This window comes from Vombatus ursinus, unplaced genomic scaffold (genome assembly GCF_900497805.2).
Source record: "Vombatus ursinus unplaced genomic scaffold, bare-nosed wombat genome assembly UNPS02014959.1, whole genome shotgun sequence".
Classification (NCBI taxonomy): Eukaryota; Metazoa; Chordata; class Mammalia; order Diprotodontia; family Vombatidae; genus Vombatus; species Vombatus ursinus.
In genome coordinates, this window is record NW_020954737.1 from 5,905,260 (window position 1) to 5,920,447 (window position 15,188).

General features: G+C 41.7%; 1 protein-coding gene across 5 annotated transcripts in view; it reads left to right on the forward strand.

The window, feature by feature from the left end:
- The window catches only part of KALRN (kalirin RhoGEF kinase), a 966,578-nt gene that overhangs the window by 848,358 nt on the left and 103,032 nt on the right, over positions 1-15,188 (forward strand). The window lies entirely within an intron of this gene.

Consider the following 15,188-nt stretch of genomic DNA (forward strand, 5'->3'; position numbering starts at 1 on the left):
TCTCTCTCTCTCTCTCTCTCTCTCTCTCTCTCTTTCTTTCTCTCTCGTTCTCTCTCCTGGGTGATAGAGCAGATTAATTGAGACAAATATCAGAGGGGACATAGCTGCCTGCAAGCTGGTTCTGCTGAAGCTGTGGCCTTTGAGAAGTCTCTGTGGATGGGCTTAGAGCCCTGTGCTGATAAGGTCAAAGCTACAGGTTTGTTTCCTGCCAGGGCCAGTTGATGTCACTTGATTTTGTTCTGGGACCACAGACTGCCTCCCGGCCCTGGCTGGGCCCCCTCACAAATACAGGCAGTTGGTTACAAGAAGGAACAGGCAAGTGTCTGTGGGGGTGGCTCAGTGGAGACACATCCCTGCTACCAGAAAAATAACTCCAGGCATGGAGTTGCTGGTGATTTGTCAGTAATGTCATTTCTGTGTGAAAGGACAGTGTAATAGGGGAAGGGACAATGGAGCTCATGGCATTTGAGCATCTGCACTGGGATGGTGCTGGCCAAGGGCTTAGGATGTTCACCAGAACAGAGTTCTAGCTCCATAAAGGGATCCCTCCTCATTTTCCTCCAATCATACTTTCCAATATACTGGAGACGTATGTTGAAAAGATGACAAATCAGTATCATTGAGACTATTCTCTTCTTCTTCCTTTCACCTACTTCCTTCCCCACTATTTCTAAGCCATGGGAGTCAGGTGCTGCATAGCCTCAAAATAGAATGGTTTCCTTGGGAGGTAGTGAGCTCCCCATCACTAGAGGTCTTCGGACAGAACCTGGATGATCATCTGCTAGGTATGTCAGGGAGAAGAGTCACATTTCGGGTCTGAGTTAGAAAAGATGACCTGTAAGGACTCTGGAAACTCTGAGGTTTGTGATTCTTTCATTTTGACCCTCATTGGGATGGTCATCTGTGCTCCTGGTCTCCATCCTAGTCCTATATAACCAGTCCCTGTAGTGTGTGAGGAGATGGAGAGGATGGGGAGGGAAGGAGAACAATAATGAAGAAAAAAGGATAGAAGCGCCCCATAGAAACTTGTTTCATTACTTTAAACCAGTCATTGAATATTATATAGTGACTCCTCCACCCATTCCACTTTGCAAACTTTCCCGGGAATCTTTGTATCATCCTCATCCTGGAGTTTTAAGTAGTTTTAGCAGTTAAGGTTTACCAGTAACTGGGCTCATAAACTCCTCTCAAAGGCTTTCCATTTTCCTACCAGCCTTCTGTTTCTAAGCAGGAGCCAGGGACTGCTCTGAGTACTAAGGAGTACTTCTTCTCAGTCCTCTCTGACTTCCCCAACCCTTCCCTTCTCTTCCCTGAATGCCTAGAGTGTTTTTACTTTATATCTTTCATAGGGCAATGAGTCATAGGACCTAGTAACACCTTTTCTAAAAGGCTCTGTTGAATTATTGCTTTGAATTTTTACTGGCTAACCTTTCACATGAACTTGGCTCCTACTAGTGGATTATAAGCTGCCTGAGGATAGGGCTATGTGTTAGCCTTCTTTGCCTCTCCCAGAGCACTATTTCAGGAATCCAATCTTAACCAACTTCTAGAAAAGGAGGGAGTCTACAAACTGTTTATTAATTATGAGGAGAGTAGCTAGCCCCTGGCTCGCCTCCGGTGACTTGTCCAGGATGGGGACTCCAATCTAGCCATCACCAAGTCTTCATTAAGTGGCCTCTTTACGCACAGCAAAATGCTTTCTTCTTTGATTTTAGGGAGTTATTCACTACATTGTGTATGGGAAGTTGTATTCCCAGGGGTTGGCACAATGCCTGGCATACAGCAAGTACTTTATGAATGCCTTTTTGTTCAGTTGTTCCTTCATTCGTTCCCCCAATATTTGCTCTGAATCTTCAGTTGGAAGCAAAGTGTAGTGGAAAAGAGGACTTTTCTTGGAGTCAAGTGAGACCAGGGTTCAAATTTCACCTTTGACATTTGCTAGATCCGTGAGCTTGGGTATATCATTTGATCATTTTAGTTTCCTCATCTGCAAAATGGGGATGTTCATACAGGGTCCCCCACAAGTCTCAATGCAGTTTTCCATTTTAACAACTGACAAATAGCTTCTAAAGATGTTGAAAGCTTTAACATGTTAAAGTTTGTGACTTTGGGGCATCTTGTATATGTCAGATCTACCCATGAATGTGCTGGTTAGTTTAACAATCAGCTCCCCTGAAAAAAAGATTGTGTTCACAACACACTTTTAAGTTTCATCTGTATTAACCTTTCCCCCATCATCTTCTTAAGTCTAGACAAGCAGCAAAACAGTAAATCAAGCTCTGATTTGTATCATTTGCCAATTTCCGAGATCTAAATTCTCACACTGAAAATTCAACAATCAGCTCATGTAAATAGATACGAACAGGCTCCAGCACACCCCTGAGTCAGCTTCACAGGGTATCTGCAAGAAATGAATAGAAGAATATACGTAAAGCACTTTGAAAACCTTAAATTGCTACATAGATATCGGCTATGAAATTATCTATATTGTTACTTGGAACCAAGAAGACCTGTGTTCAGATCTTGTCCCTGATACCTGCTAACTGTGTGACCTTGGACAAGTCACTTAACCTCTCAGTGCTCCAGAAACGTCACTAAGACCATCACTAGTAGAGAAAATGCCAAGCTATCTTGGTAGAGAGATTTTCCTCATTCCAGAGTTCCCTACATATATGAAATCACAGGTCTAGTCCCTATCCTGTTATTGTTACTGTCAGGTATGGTTTACAAGGGGGAAAGGCTTTCTTTCTTGCCCCTTTTGTCCCCCTCTCTCTTCTCTCACCCAGTTACACCCACATTTCACCCACCATGAAGGAGCAGAGTCTAGAAAAGCAATATACCTATAACTAAAGGTCTTCATAGGAGTTCCTGCCTCATATCACCTTCCATCAGTTCTTTAGCTTGGCCTGGATTCACTCTGCCTCTCTTGGCTTTCCTCAGTCGTTTGCTCGGCTCAAAGAACAATGCCAAGCCCTGGGTCTGAAACCTTTTTATCTGACCCCCTGACATGGCAGGACAGCTCTGTGGGAAATCCAGCTGGACTGGACTCCTAGCCTCACGTATAGAGGGTTCCTTAGGAAGGCAAAGGCATGGTCCAGCCTTTGGGCTTGAAAAACTATCTGATAGAAAATATAAGTAGATGATTCCTCCATCATAAGATGATAGATTTAGAGATAAGGGACCTTAAAGGTCATCGTGTCCAACCCTCTTATTTGATGCGACTGAGAGAAGGTGAATTGTCCAGGATGACACACTAGGAATGTCAGATGTGGAATTCAAACTTCAAACTCATCTAATTCTAGGTAGAATTCTCTTCCCAATATACCTTGTTGCCAACAGAAGGGTCAGAGCCAATATTGGGGAATGAATGAATGAATGAATGAATGAACAAATGAACACAAAAAGCCATTTATCAAGTACTTGGGATACCACCATGCTTCTAGATTTTGCCACTTCTCCAGCTCCTTTGGTGAGTTCCTTCCATGACCTCCATTTCGAAGAAGGGCCCAGACCAGTTATCCTTCATTCTCTGGATTTCCCCATTATGTTCCCTAGTCAGGTCCTCTCAACCCCCACCTTTTTTCACTTTTCAATTCCCTTTCATGTGTTAACTTTCCCCATTAGAATGTAAGCCACTTGATATTGTTTTGCTTGTTTTCATAGCCCCAGCACTTATTATAGTACCTGGTACATACTGAGCACATAAATGGCCATTAACTTGACTATGTGACTTATCTTGAGGCTGGCTTTGAACTTAGGTCTTCCTGACTCTGGATCCAGCACTGTATGTGCTACACCACCTAGCAGGTTGTCGGGACTCTCTGTGGGAGCCAAGAAGGCTCTCTTAAGTGTGCTTCAGAACCACCTCACCTATTTCACAGAGTCCCTGTTTACAGAGATCAGGCCTTTTGGGGGATCTCTCCCACATGCTTACTCCTTTCTCAATGTTTTGGTTTGCTAAGATAAAAGGAGCCTTCCAAACAACAGAGCCATCCAGAGAGTGAGAAGCCAGCACCCTTTCCTTGATTTTCCCATCCAGTTCCCTCTTTGAATCTCTATACTGCTGATGAGGACATACTATGATTCCCCTCCTGTGGATTTTGAACTCTGAGAATGTAGACATTACCTTTTGTTTCTCTTTGTCTCTAAACAGTGAGAGTCACAGATGCTGGATTTATACATAGATGATTGGGAGGGAGGATCATGGGATCTCAGGATAAAAAAGGATCTCAGAGACCATTTAAGTCCACCCTGCCTCTTTCACTTTAAAGATAAAGCAGCTGAGGCTTAGGGAAGGGAAATGATCTGCCCAAGATCCCACATTGTTAGGAGAGGGAATGTTGTCCTTGACCAGAACCTTCAACTGACGGTCAAGAGAATTGAGTTCTAATCTCAGCTCTGCCACTTCCTTTTGTGACTTTGGGAAGGCGCTTGTCTACCCCAGGCCTTAGTCTCCAGATCCGTAAATTGAAAGGTAAAATGAGATAGCCCCTCACTCTTTTCTACCTTTAGTAGAAAAGAGTGACTTGGGGCTTTGTAGCGAAATGCCTTGGAAAGCTATATAATGCACTCTTTGTTCTTTGGAGTTGGTGAGAGTAGCAAGAGGCAGTGTTTTTACAGGGCTTACTTAGTGGGAAATCACACCGTGTTTCCCTGTGAGTTTCTGTACTGTTCAGGGAGGTATACAGGCTGGGTCCCGGTTCCCATGGAAATCCCACATCTCTGTCTCTTTTTTTTTTTTCTGTTGGTCTGGAACCCTAGGAGTTCCCCTTCCTCACCACCGTCTCTTTTCTGACACAGACATTGAACCGCTGGAGAGAAAACTGGACTGTGGCAAGGAAACCACATCCTAGATTTGACTCTTGTTTCCACAAGTGACACATCAGTGTCTCTGAATCATCTGATGGTAGCAGTGTAGACTCAGGACTGTCCCACATGGAGCATGTGCTCAGGTCTAGTGTGGTTTTTCCCCCCAAGCCTGGGGGTATACAAATAGAGTGGATAGTCTAACCAGAGGACTTGAGTTACAATTTCAAATCCAACACTTTAACACCTCCGTAACCTTGGACAAACCACTGATGGAGCTCAGCGGACCACTGTGGATCTCAGTTTCCTCATCTGTACAATGAGGTAGTCAGAGCAGAGGTCCAACTGGTCTTCCAGACCTAAATCCTGTGATCTATCTTGTTGCCCCCTTCTTTCATCCTGTTCCTTTCCTGGCACTCTACATTCTAGCCAAACAGGATTACTCTCCATTCCACATTCTCTTCCTGCCCATTCCCATCTCTGCATTTCCATTTACACCGTCCCTACCATCATAGTCTCTTAAAGTCCTGCCCTTAAGTCAAGGCCTAACCTATGATCCACCTCCTTGATGAGGTCCTCCCAGGCCCCTTCCACCAAAGATTTCTCCATCCTCAAATTTCTCATTGCACTTTGCTTGAACTCTCTTTTGAATGTATCTCGTTCTCCTTCTGTGCACATGTTTTTACCACCCCTACCCCCACCCCTTTTTGGAGGCAATCAGGGTTAAGGGACTTGCCCAGGGTCACACAGCTAGTAAGTGTCTGAGGCCAGATTTGAACTCGGGGCCTCCTGACTCCAGGGCCAGTGCTCGACCCACTGTGTCACCTAGCTGCCCCTTCCCTACCCTTTTAGATTATTAAATTATAAGTGCCTTGAGAACATGCCTTATGTCTATCTATCTTACAATACCTAGTATACCTAGGTACCCATAGTACCTAGTATAGAGCCTTGCACATAAAAGGTGCTCAATAAATGCGTTCACATTGAATTTAATTGTTTTGGCAAAGGTATCCGGTCTTCTCTTATCCTCCCAGTCCACTCCTTTTGAAAAGGCTTCCTTTCCCAAAGACAGCCTGAGGAGGGAAAATGGAAGTAGGTGTGCCTGTTCCACTGTATTCTTTCTTATCTGTGTCTACATGAATTGGCTCATTAAGTAGCTAGCAAAAGTGTGTCAAATGATACTGTCTTTCGAAGCAGGTTAATTTGAGCCTATAGGGAAATAACCCCAGGAAGAAGTGGGTACAGCACCAGTAGCTGAACCCTATTTATTCTCTCTGAGAAGCCATGGGTCACTGTTCCCTTTCATTTTACAAAGGAGGATACTGAGGCAGAGAAACATTAGGTGACTTGTCCAAAGTTGCCCAGGTAGTAAAGAATGGATCTGGGATTTGAATACAGGTCTTGGGGCCCCTTCTCCAATAGCCCAGCATCCTAGATCTGCCTGGGATGTAGTGCTTGCTCCTCTTACCAGTTCTTAGGTACTTAGATTCTATTAGAATTTCCTGATTTCAAGATAAACAAAATCCCTCTTTCCCCAGCCTTTTTTTCCCCCCTCCTTTTGGGTTCAGACCTATGATTTCATTAGTGTAGGGAAGTTCCATTATGGAAACTCCTTCCACCAAGGCAGGTCAGCAGCTCCTCTATAACTTATAGCCTTGGTTGCCTGGAGGCATTGAGAGATTAAGTGGCTTACCCTAGGTCATTTAGCTAGTATGTGTCAGGGATAGGACCTAAATCCAAAGCTTTATGACTCTAATAGCAACCCTTTTTTCACTAAGTCATACTATCTCTCTTCCCCTTAATTTGCCCAATTCACCTTAATTTGCCCAATAGTAGCAATTCATATGTATACCGGGCAGCTTTTGAGGTTTACCAAGAAATTTCACAGCAGCCCTGTGAGGGAAGTAGTGCAAGTGTCTCTCCATTTTACAGATGAAGCAATTGAGGTTCAGGAGAGATTTATTGATTTTCCCAGGCATACACAGAGAGTACGCATCAGAGCCAAGAGTGAATGCCAGATCTTTGTTCTCCAAATCTAGGGTTCTTTGTACTCTACATTAATGCCTGCCCTCTCAAGAGGTTTTTGTTTTTATTCTTTTAATGAATCTATTTTGTTTTGACACAACAGATATTTCTCAACCAATACCCATAAAACACCACATTCCCTATAAACAGCTAGATGAAATTGCCCAATAGCATGATTGATTCTTAGAGGTACATGTCACTTTCCACTTTTGTACGTGACCCAGCATGAACAGAAAAGAAGGATGGGTGTTTTCACTTGGATAGTATGGTTCCCCTGTGGGCTCTTACATTTGACCTTGAGTCTTACTGCCATTTAGCAATGTCTTTGTATCGTAGTAGTCATTACATGTGTGTGTGTATATATGTATGTATATATGTGTGGTTTTGACTTGGCTTCCTTCACTGGCATCACTTCATACAAGTCTTTCAGTGTTTTTCCTCATTCTACACACTCATCATGTCTTATTGTATGATATTTTTTCCATTGCATTCATATAATACAGTTTCACCATTTCTCATTGATTTGGACGCCTTCTTCCCTTCAGCTTTTCAGTATCACAATGCTGCTGTGAATATTTTTGTCCATAAGAGTCATTTCCTGTCATGAGTCTCCTTGAGGGTCAAATCCATCAGAAGGATCTTTGGGTTAAATGGGAGAAAAAAATCTAGTAATATGTCTTACATAATTCCAAAATGATTTCTCAAATATCTGTATCAATTCACAGCTTCACCAGCAATGAATTGGGATATTTCCCTTCCCACCAAAGATGAATTTTCCAGTCTTTTACCTTCTTCACCATTTTGATTGGTGTGAGGTGATACCTCAGAGTTGTTTTAATTTGTATTTCTCTATTTAACAGTGATTTTGAAAAGGTTTTCAGATGGATGTTGATAGTTTACATTTCTTCTTTTGAAAATTACTTGGTCTTGGGGCAGCTAGGTGGTGCAATGAATACAGAGCACCGGCCCTGGAGTCAGGAGGACCCGAGTTCAAATCCGACCTCAGACACTTGATACTTACTAGCGGTGTGACCCCGGACAAATCACATAACCCCAATTGCCTCACTGAAAAAAAAAAAAAAGAAGAAGAAAATTACTTGGTCTTTGTCTGTTGAGGAATGGGTCTTAATATCAGAACTATATGGCAATTCTCTATAGATTTTTCAATGTCAGACTTTTTATCATAGATATTTAATGCAAAACCTTTCCCCATTTGTATAATTTCATTCTAATTCTAGGTGTATTGATTTTATCTATGAAAAAGCTTTTTAACATTAATCAAGAGTGTCTACTTCGTCTTTTATAAAGGATAAAAGCTTTCAAAAATGTTTTGTGCTTTTAAAAAAAATTGCTTCTCTGTAACCCTGCTTTGTAATAACCAGGTGCCATTAAGCAAAGAAAACTGACACACGGACCATGTCTGACAACTTAGGCTCATTACAAGTCCATTGTCTGCTGCTTTTTACTTAGAGTGGGAGGCGTGTCTCCTCAGTCCTCCAGAAAGACAAAGAAAACTTACTTTTTGTATTTTTTGTGAACAAAATAAATTAGATTATGAAAAAAGGAGGGGGAATGGGATGGGACACAAATCTAATCCTAAAATAATTTTAATCTAGCCAAATAGTGACAAACACAGCTTCTCAGCCTTCTGTTCCGAGCCTTCTTTACTTGGTTGGAATATTCTCCAAGGAACTCCAGTTGAAGATAACACTTCTGTACCTGGGCCTCAAAAGATGCTTGCCCAGAGCTCAGGCCGACAGTGTTCTAGGGCGACCCTAACCTGACAGGAACCCATGTGGCCTCTTTCCTGGAAGTCTTTTTCTCCAGCCTTTGAAGTTCTGACGCTGACTGATTTCCCCGCACTGGTCAACATTTGATTATTCTAGGAACCCACTCTTCAGGCTGGCCCTCCCCTTAGGATGAAAATTGAGTTTCTTCATATTTCATTCTAAGTAACCATTGCCTAGGCCTGGCCTCAGCTTGCTCACGTGGCCTTTACCCTTTCCTAGCATGAATCTCCCTTCCAGTGCTCAAGGCCTTTCTATTCTGTTTCCAAAATTTGCGCCTCCCACAGCCCTTTAATACCACCTACCAAGTTCTGGTTTTTGTCCTGAGGGCTCTTTTCATACTCTGCTTATTAGCAGAGCCAGAAATAACAGGCACTCTCTGAACCCAATAAACGTTTCATAATTTTTCTTGACCTAGGTTATTCGTTCTGTGCAGGTTATCCTGATGATCCATTGTCAGTCTTAGGAATGAAAGTAGTCTGTTAAAATCACATTCTAAAGTTTTATGATACAACAAATACTTTTAACAGACAATTTTAAAAAATACAGGCAGTATCCACCCATAGCAATATCTCTGTGGTACCATAACCCTGGGTCATTTAACTTGGAGAAAGACCGCAGTCAGAGCAAAAGAACGTGAACAATACATCTAAGATAGCCTGAAGATTATAGCAGTGTTGTGATTTCAATCTAGAAGGAAACGTAATCTAAGGCCCTAATTTTACAAATGAAGAAACTAAGTTCCAAAGAAGTTCAATGACTTACCCAAGGTCATGCAGGTAGAACTAGCAGACACTCATATGTCACCCCACACGAGAAAACAGAACCAGAGAATGTTTGAGCTAGAAGACACTTCAAATCACCTAGGACAACCCTTCACTGAAGGAAGAAAGAAAGAGAGGATGAAAGGAAAGAAGGAAGGGAAGAAAGGAGGAAAGAAGGAATGGGGAAAGGAAGGGAAGGAGAGAGTGAGGGAAGGAGGGGAAGAAAGGAGGAAGGAAGAAAGAGAGAGGGAGGGAGAATTTATTAAGTGCCTACTATGTGCACAGCACTGTGCTAAACTCTAGCAATATAAATAGAAAAATAATACAGCCTCTGCTCAGAGGGAGCTCATATTCTAATGGTGGAGATGACATATGTAGAAAGTTTCAACTACAAGTCGGATGGAAAGGTCCCCTAGTCCTTAGGGTGAAGCAGCAAAGCAGATAGCAATGCCTCTTCTATAATATCATGCCCACTGGGGAAAAATATCCGATGAGTTGCTGCTGCTGGATCATTTGACAATGCCCAGGGCTTTGGTGTCAGGAACTTTCTCTTCTGAGTCTTCAGTTCCTATGGTTATCACACCTGCAGGAGCATTTTGTTGGACTGTATCTTTTCAGGAGTTGCTTCCCAGGATGAAGGCTGGAAGCATTGTTGTTCTCAAAGCTGCTGGATTCAGGGTGCTGGGCTACATTCACCAGGGACTGAGGGGGCTTGGTGATCAAGGTGCTGGCAGTGGTTTGGCTTGCCTGGCACATGATGCCTCCCATTGCTCCCTTGGGGTGCCTTGCTGCATCAGCTAGGCTGGCTTGCCTGCTCTGTGAGTGGCAGTAGGTGGGGCTGGCTGGCTCCCTCTCCACTGGATAATGTCTGTGAGGATTATGCTAGAAGGACTAGGGGTCTGACACTCCCAAGCCTCTTACACTTATGAGCCCATTGGTGGCAGATGGATAGCAGTTGTTGCTAGTGGTGATGAGGAAGGTGAGTCGCTTCTCCCCAATAATTATTCCCCTCAGTGATGACTATGGGGGTTGGGCTGGAAGCAGGGCTGGTGGTATTGGGAATACTGACATTCTCATTGCTCTTGGTATAAGAGTCCTGAGATGTTTCCATTAGACTCTCAGGAGAGATGATGGCAAGATGATGGTGGTTTGCCTTGACTGATAGATGCTGCCTCATGTATCGCCTTCAGGGTGGCTTGCAAACAAGGCCCCGAGGCTAAGAGAGACCCAAAGTGATTTCACCAAGGTCACATAGCCATCCCAGAATCCTAGAGTTGGGAGGGACCTCAGAGATCTAGTCCATCCCCTAACTGATTTGTTGTTGTTCAGTCATTTTCAGTGGTGTTCAACTCTTCATGACCCCATTTGGGGTTTTCCTGGCAAAGATACTGGAGTGCTTTGCTATTTCTGTCTCCAGCTCATTTTACAGATGAGGAAACTGAGGCTAATAGAGTTAAGTGATTTGCCCAGTGTCACACAGCTAGTGAGTATCTGAGGCCAGATTTGAATTCAGGTCTTCCTGACTCCAGGTCTGGTGCTCTAGTCACTGCACCACCTATTTGCCTTTTACGTGAAGTTGTTAATTGTTTCAACTTCTTCTACTTGACAATCTTTTAAATACTTAAAGGTAGCAATAACCCCTTACTCCCCCGATGAGCCACATAGTTTTGGGGTAGATCCTATGTAATGCCCAAGTCTGTATTCTTTCTACCATCTCATACTACTTCTCTCAGGAAACAGTAAAATTACAAAGATAAAAATGTCATTTGCATAGAAGTTTCTAACTCTTGTGTTTTCATTGCACATAGAAGTGCTGCCTTAACATGGGCTGCAACATGCCTGGGAATTGTTTGATTCTACGGCAGCCACCCTGAAAAGTTTACACTCGTAAGAAGAGGGATACTTGGGTCTAGCAGCAGACCAAACTACTCTTTTTCTCTCACATAAAGAAGTTCTGAGGAATTGATGAATGTGTTTTTATTTGCTACCTTGTTCAGGGTTTAGAGGAGGAGGAAAGTGAAAAAAAAGACAGTTCATGGCATGTATTAAAGGATCCCTGCTTTGAAACCTATCTTCATCTCTGTTCTCTGGTGTCAGACAGAATAGAGACTCTGGTTGGCCTTTTTCTTTCTCCTTTACTTTTCTCTTATTTTTCATTTCTTTTCTTCTTTTTCTCCTCTTCTCCTCTCTCCCTCTCTCTCTCTCTCTCTCTCTCTCTCTGTATATACATATATATATATATATATATATACACACACAAACACACACACACACATATATAGACAGCTAAGAACAAAGTGGCTCTGATGGGAGTCCTAAACTTGTTAGGCACTTTCCTGGGATTTAGGGCCAAAGGAAGGTTTTGCCCCTTAACAAAAGAACAGAAGGACATTGTCTAGATCTCTCTTTCGCCTAACTCTTCCCCACTTACACCTTACCTTGCATTATATATGCTTAGGTTGACTCTCCCCAAATGCCATCCCCAAGTGGAATGTAAGATTCCTTAAGGCAAGAACTGTGCTATTTTGTAAATTTACAGAACCAGCACTTAGCATGTAGTAGGTTAAATCAATGTTTCCTGAATAAATTTGAATGAAACAATTTTGGTTACTTCACATTGCTGGCTGGAAAGCATTAACCATCCTTAATTTTTTTTCCCACCAGGGCAGATTGATTATCCAACCTTTACTTTCCACTCTTTCTTCTTTTATGCCTTCTGGTTTTATTTGCATATACTCTAAAGGGTCTTCCTCTTGTTTTATTTCAGGAAAAAGTTGAGGGTGGAAGGTTTGAAATTGTTTTCTGATGTGATGTCTTGGAATCCATCTTCAGTGGGTTTTATTCATTCTGCTACTCAGGTGCCCCTTTCTACACCTAATCTCCTTCCCCTCCTCAACCTTTGAAGTCATCTAGGTCAACCCCCTTGCTTAAAAATTAGGAAACTTCATCACACAGAATCAAAATGACCTAGCCTAAGGTTATGCCAGTAATAAGTAGTATAACAGGGATTCAAGCCAGGTGTCCTGACTGCCAATCCAGCACCCCTCCAGCACCTCTACTACAACACTGTGCAGGTAAAATCAGTAACACTTGGCAAGTGATTAGATATAGGGGAAGTGAGAGTGAGTCAAAGATGAGTTGCCAACCTGGATGACTAGAAAGAAGGTGACATCTTCACCAGATATAAGGAAATTTGGAAGGTGGGAGGATTGGAGCAGGTTTAGCTGAGGGGTGGAAGATAATGAAGTTTTTTTGGGGATATGTTGATTTTGAGATGCTAGTTGAAACAATTAACAACTTCAGCAAAGTTACAGGATATAAAATAAACCCATATAAATCATCAGCATTTCTATATTTTACCAACAAAGTCCAGCACCAAGAAATAGAAAGAGAAATTCCATTTAAAATAACTGCAGACAATATAAAATACTTGGGAGTCTGCCTGCCAAGACAAACTCAGGAGCTATATGAACGCAATTATAAAACACTTTTCACACAAATAAAGTCAGATCTAAATAATCGGAGAAATATTAGTTGCTTATGGGTAGTCTGAGACAATATAATAAAAATGATAATTCTACTTAAGTTAATTTACTAATTTAGTGCCATATCAATCCCACTACCAAAAATTATTTTATAGAGCTATAAAAAATACTAACAAAATTCATCTTGAAGGACGAAAGGTCCAGAATATCAAGGGAATTATGAAAAACATGTGAAGGAAGGTAGCCTAGCCATACCAGATCTCAAACTATATTACAAAGTGGTAATCATGAAAACAATCTAGTACTGGCTAAGAAACAGAGTGGTGGATCAATAGAATAATTAGGTATACAATTGTTATTGTTTGTCCTTCTTTCTCAAAGAGTACCAATGACATCAGGAGGGTGATGTCTTGACTTGCAAGTGAATTGGATTTAAGTGAAGCAGGGCTGTGCAAAGTCACCAGCCTCACTGTCTCCTCCAGAGCCATCTGGGTCCTGTGGCAAGATATAGATCAGGATGACTGGAGATGGCCCTGGATGCAGTGGGAGACCTTGGCCTTTTTAAGCTAGGGTCTTTCCCAGGTCTCAGTTTATCTGAGGCAACAGTCAGCCAGTGATTTAAGACTATGTAACAAATGAGGCAAAAGATGGCCTAGTTTGCCTACTCAAAAAAAAAAAAAAATCAATCTGGAAAGGAAAGACCTTCAGGGTTTCTGGCCTGAAGCAATTGCTATTTACACTCACTCTGAGCTATCAAACCCAGCCAATGACCAAGTGAGGCGTGGGCTGGGACCTATCGTTGGCCAATCAGTGAGAGCCAGAGTGATTTGGATTTAAGGCATAGTCAAGTAACTACATTTGAATTCCAATGTGCTTATCAAAGCCTGGTTTTTCAGAGCTCTATTTCAAGAAATCATAAATGAAATTACTTGGGACAGAAGAGTTAATTGTCCCAGACAACATACAATAGTAAATGACCATAGTAACCTAGTGTTTGATAAATGCAAAGATCCAAGCTTTTAGGACAAGAACTCACTATTTGACAAAAATCCCTGGAAATACTGGAAAGAAATTTGGCAGAAACTAGGTACAGACCAACAACTCACACCATATACCAAGATAAAGTCAAAATGGATACATGATTTAGTCATAAAGGGTGATCTCATAAGCAAAGTAAGGGAGCGTGGAAAATTTTACCTATCAGATCTACAGAAAGGGAAAAATTTATGACCAAACAATAGACAGAGAATATTATGGGTTATAAGGGGATAATTTTGATTGTATTAAATGAAAAAGGTATTTTACAAACAAAATCAATGCAACCAAGATTAGAAGGAAAGCAGGAAACTGGGGGAAAATTTTTACAGCAAGCTTCTCTGATAAAGACCTCATTTCTCAAATATATAAAGAACTAAGTCAAATTTATAAGAATACAAGTCACTCCCCAGTTGATAAATAGTCAAAAGTTACGAGGGCCAGCAAGGTGGCACAGTAGATAGAGTGCTAGCCTAGAGTCAGGAAGACCTAAGTTCAAATCTGGCCTCAGACAGTCCCACACTATGTGACCCTGGGCAAATCACCTAATCCTGTTTGCCTCAGTTTCCTCATTGGTAGAATGAGCTGGAAAAGGAAATGATAAACCACTCTAAAATCTTTTCCAAGAAAACCCTAAATAGGGTCACAAGGGATTGGACATGACTGAAATGACTGAATAACAAAGGATATGAACAGGCAGTTTTCAGAAGAAAAAAATCAAAGTTCTGTTTATAGTCATATGAAAAAAATGCTCTAAATCATTATTGATTAGAGAAATTCAAATTAAAACAACTCTGAGTCACCACCTCACACCTATCAGATTGACTAATATGGCAGAAAAAGAAAATGACAAATGTTGGAGAGGATGTGGAAACATGGAGAGACTATACACTGTTGGAGTTTTGAACTGATCCAACTATTCTGGAGAGCTATTTGGAGCTATGCCCAAAGTGCTATAAAATTGTGCATACCTTTTGATCTAGCAACACCACTACTAGGCCTGTATACCAAAGAAAACAAACAAACAAAAAAAATAAAAGGCTCTATTCATACAAAAATATTTATGGCATCTCTTTTTGTGGTTGCAAAGAAATGGAGATTTAAGAGGATGCCTATCAATTGGGGAATGGCTGAACAAATTGTGGTATATGATTGTGATGGGTTGCTATTGTGCTATAAGAAATGATGAGCAGGATGGAAAAAACCTGGGAAGACTTATATGAACTGATGCAAAGTGAAGTGAGCAGAACCAGGAGAACCCAGTAAAAGCAATATTGTATGATGAT